The sequence below is a fragment of the Pseudochaenichthys georgianus genome, unplaced genomic scaffold (genome assembly GCF_902827115.2).
Source record: "Pseudochaenichthys georgianus unplaced genomic scaffold, fPseGeo1.2 scaffold_670_arrow_ctg1, whole genome shotgun sequence".
Taxonomy (NCBI): Eukaryota; Metazoa; Chordata; class Actinopteri; order Perciformes; family Channichthyidae; genus Pseudochaenichthys; species Pseudochaenichthys georgianus.
In genome coordinates this window covers 1-5,000 of record NW_027263224.1, presented here as the reverse complement: position 1 = coordinate 5,000, position 5,000 = coordinate 1, and positions in this window count along the sequence as shown.

Genomic DNA, 5,000 nt, shown 5'->3' with positions numbered 1-5,000 from the left:
AACACGGAAGGCACACAGAATTAGACACAGGTGTCACATGAACTTTAAATGTTCTGGAAAGTTCCTCATACAGCTTCAGCCTTTTTGATCTCATGAAGTCCCCAAGTGACACACCCTGAACAGTCTGTCATGGTCCTTGTCATTTGCTTTTGTGTTCCCATAGCAACATGTCCAAGATGTCCATGTGCCAGGCTAGCACATGTGACAGAACTAGCTGCATCTGGAAAGGTTTTTTGTTGCTAAAGTTAACATTCAAGCCATTTAAGAATAAACATGCTTACATGACATGTCATTTGTTAAACATTAAGCTGTCTTGTGTCTTTTCTGATTCTGATTACATATAACCTGTTGTAGAAACATTTATTGATGACATTGATATGAAACTAATGCCATACATTTTGCTGTGACACTGATGTCACATCGGGACATTAACCCTAAACATTCACAGGAAACCCGGAGTGACATATCTGCACAGTTACACATATGATTATGATCTGCTCGGTTCATTTAGCTGATTCAATTATATTTAGTTAACATATTCTTTATTATTCAATTCAAAGTATGTTCAAACACATGTAAACCAAAAAAATCATCCTCATTAATGAAGTTATAAATAAGAGTTACTTTACCATTAAAGCCCAATGTGACATATCACATCTCAGATATTTGACACTAGGGGGGGGCTACTTATCAGAAATGTGTTCTCGTGGTCTATTTAGTCTAAATGACGTTCCCCTTAATTTCCCCAAAAGTAGAAATGGGTCCGGGTTCTTATGGGTTAAACGTATAGGTTTAAAGGCCTAATAGAACTACTGTATTATATGTATTCAACGTGTGCCCCGCTGGACGTACGTTTCTGTAGTTTACCGTTACTGTGACATATCAGTATAGCCACGGAAGATAGTTTGTGTGTTTCATTTCCATGCATCAAGGTTATTTTCATGTATGTAATTGTTTTTCCTGCACAGCGTAGAGTCTTGTTGTGATGAGAGGGGTACAGGTATTTCATAAACAAAACGTGCTTCCTGGAGAATAGGTAGGCTACAGCATTTATATCACAATTTAATCGGAGCTGATCACAACCTGTCATGAGTGATCCAGTCATCTCGATGAGCGTTCGGGCTGTGAATAAACGACTTGTGTTTTACTTTTAGGCTGTCTGAAGGTATGGACAGCTATCAGAGCTACTATACATCACATTAAGAACGATGTACAAATGAAAGTCAGACACAAATATAATTTCAATGATTTATTCAAGTTTGCAATATTTTGAACAGGCATCCACACAGTCACCTACTTTGTAATGTTCGATACCTCCCTGTAAGCGTCACGATATCCACCTCTCACCCACAACCTCACATACGAGTACTGAATGTGCATCAAAGTGATCTTAGGAAGGCAGAAATAGCAAAAGATGAACGTGAACGACAAACGAGGCGATCGACATGGTAAATCAACAATGGGTCCTCAATGTACACGCCCCGGATTCCTATGACGAGAATAATAGAATGTCGCCAGTTGTCATGACTCACGTTATACTGCAACACCGTGCCTGTGTTGCCCGAAGCAGTGGTGCCAGGCGGGTTTGTGTTTGGTCCCATGATGGCGGGTAAAGCCGCAGTTTCTGTGGGTGTTAAGCCGTTGTTTGCAGGGTTTAATATGAAAACAGTTGTGGAGGCTGAAGCTCAGGTAAGGGCTGGATGTAAAGAGGGTGTGATGGAGTGCTCAGAGCAGGAGCTTCAGGTGGTCTCTGGGAAACAAGCTCAGCTGTCACAAAAACTGGACAGTGAGGCAGAGCAGGGGGGCAAATCAGCTGGTTATGATGGAGCAGATATGGAGTGTGACTCTGAATCGGATAGTGTCTCCGTGTCTGACAGTGTTTCTCAGAGTGAGGATCTCTACTCTTTCGAACAGATCCAGGAGTTTCTGGATGAAACTTTCGGGAAATCAGTAAATGACCTTGCAGCAGAGCTGCTGCAGGGACTTCCTCAGCTGAGCTCAGAGGGACAGAACACGCTCAGCTCTGAGAGGAGGAAGCATGCTGCAGAGCGTCCTCAGCTGAGCTCAGAGGGACAGAACACGCTCAGCTCTGAGAGGAGGAAGCATGCTGCAGAGCGTCCTCAGCTGAGCTCAGAGGGACAGAACACGCTCAGCTCTGAGAGGAGGAAGCATGCTGCAGAGCGTCCTCAGCTGAGCTCAGAGGAACAGAACACGCTCAGCTCTGAGCTGACTTTTGATTAACTAACTGCCGCTGTGTCTCAGATGGTGTCAGGAAAGGCTCCTGGAATAGATGGATTATCATCAGACTTTTTTAAGCATTTTTGGAGTCTTATGGGACAGGACATTTTGGATGTTTTTAAAGAATGCTTTGAAGAAGGGATGCTCCCAGCTTCCTCCAGGCGTGCAGTTCTCTCTCTGCTTCCTAAAAAGGGAGACTTGACCTCTTTAAAAAACTGGAGACAGTGGCTCTTTTATGTACGGACTACAAAATCCTCTCAAAGGTTTTAGCAAACAGATTAAAACTTTGTATTGGTCAACTGATTGTTGTGGATCAATCATACTGTGTGCCAGATAGGTCGATGCTTGATAGTTTGTTTTTAATGAGGGACGTGTTTGACATATGTAAATTGTATGATATCAATGCTGGCATCATATCAATTGACCAAGAGAAGGCTTTTGATCGTGTAGATCACAAGTTTCTCTTCACAACACTGCAGGCTTTTGGTGTTGGGGAGGGGTTCCTGTCGTGGGTAAGGATTCTGTACCATGATGCGTTTTGTGTAATAAAAGTGGGGGGAGGGTTGAGTGTCCCTGTGCCGGTTGGGAGGGGGATCAGGCAGGCTGTCCTATCTCAGGTCAGCTTTACAGTATTGCCATTGAGCCTCTTCTCTGCAGGTTGAGGAGCCGACTGAGAGGTCTCTGTTTACCAGAGATGTCTCACAGCCCTCCTGTTGTTGTGTCAGCATATGCAGATGATATCAATATTATTATCCAGGGTCACACAGATGTACAGGAACTGAAAGAAAGCCTTGCCCTTTATGAAAAAGCATCTTCAGCCAGGGTCAACTGGGGAAAGAGCGAGGCTGTTTTAGTGGGCCAGTGGAGAGTAGGGGACATTCCTAGTCTTCCTGGAGGCATCAGGTGGGGTAGACGAGGGATTAAAGTCCTAGGGGTGCAGTTAGGGACTGAGGAGTTTCAAAAACAGAACTGGGAGGGAGTGCTTGACAAGGTGGAAGCTAAGTTGTCTAAATGGAGATGGTTGCTACCTCAGCTGTCATACAGGGGAAGAGCTCTGGTTGTGAATAATCTCGTTGCCTCTTCTCTTTGGCACAAGCTCATAGTGTTGGCACCACCACCAGGGCTGGTGAAAGAACTACAGCGGTGCCTTGTAAACTTTTTCTGGTCTGGACAACACTGGCTGAAGGCTTCGGTCCTGTATCTCCCTGTGGCAGAGGGAGGGCAAGGGCTCATAGACATTCAGTCCAGAACAGCGGCTTTTAGACTGCAGACTGCTCAGAGACTGCTGTACGGCAGCGGCAGCGCTGGTTGGATCCTGCTCGGCTGCTCCTCAGGAAGGCTGGAAGGCTTGGGATGGATAAACACCTTTTCCTAATCAGGACGACTGAAGCTGACCTGACGGGACTTACATCCTTCTACAGATCCGTTCTTAACGCCTGGCAGACACTAAAGGTCACACGGACCCCGGACCAGAGACCGGGAATGTGGGTGTTCGAGGAGCCACTCCAAAAGAATGACCTCTTCCCAACTGCAACCTTTTCATCTGCAGCTTTGGGAACAAAGTTTGTTGAGGCTGGCATCACCAAGCTGGGTCATCTGAAAAGAACATCGGTTGAAACTCTTTGTCACATCATAAACATCAAGTCTTCCAGAGTGATACAGAGGGTCGTTGAAGACATCATGCAGTCCCTGTCGGCGCCAGAGAGGGCATTCATTGAGGATCCTGCTAGATTGGACACTTGGAAAGAGGAAAATGACTATGAGTTTCCCTCACTCACCGTTAGTCCTGCTGTCGGAGAGTGGCAAGAGGAGTGTGGAAAACTTCTCTCGCTAAAAACTCCAATTCTGGGCAGTTTCAGTTCCTGTGGGAAAAAGCAGCTGTGCCAGTGCTGTGTCAAGACGCTTAACATCCGTCTTCAGGCTGAGGTCAAGGAGTCGAGGTGGAACGAGTTTTTCCCTTCAGACTTTACCCCTAAAGGCAGGTGGAGGGTCCTGTATAAGCGTCCTGTTGAAAAACGGATGGCTGACCTCCAGTGGAGGATTATACATGGAGCTTTAGCTACAAACAGACACCGAGCTCACCTTGATCCAAGTGCTGGGGACGAGTGCCCGTTTTGCCAGCAGAGTGAAACAGTTGAGCACCTGGTAGTTCTTGCACGCGGCTGGCAGGCTTATTTGGGCTACTGAAAGGATGGGTGGAAGGGTTAGGGGAGGTGTTTTCACTTCCACTATTTGTATATGGGCCTAGATATGTGGCAACAAGAGGAGTAACTCTCTCTCTGATTAATGCTATCTTTGCAACTGCTAAACTAGCAATTTGGAGGACCAGGAAGAACCAGATGCTAGGGCAGGGCTGGACGGATGCTGTTCAGAGTGTGAAGGGTTTGGTGGCTGCTCGGCTTAAAGTAGAACATGCTTTTTACAGTGTGACCAACAACCTTCCTGCTTTCAGGACTCTTTGGGGGGTCAATCATGTGCTATGTACGACAAGGGAAGATGGTACGCTGGAGCTGAATTTATACAATTAAAAAAAAAAAAGTGGCTTTGATATGAATATTTAAAAAAAAAAAGTGTCATGAATGTGATGATTTTGTAAGTTTTTATTTTAAAATGACTTAAATAAAGGGTTTATTAAAAGTCAAAGTCTCTCTCTCTCTCTCTCTCTCTCTCTCTCTCTCTCTCTCTCTCTCTCTCTCTCTCTCTCTCTCTCTCTCTCTCTCTCTATCTCTCTCTCTCTCTCTCTCTCTCTCTCTCTTCTTCTC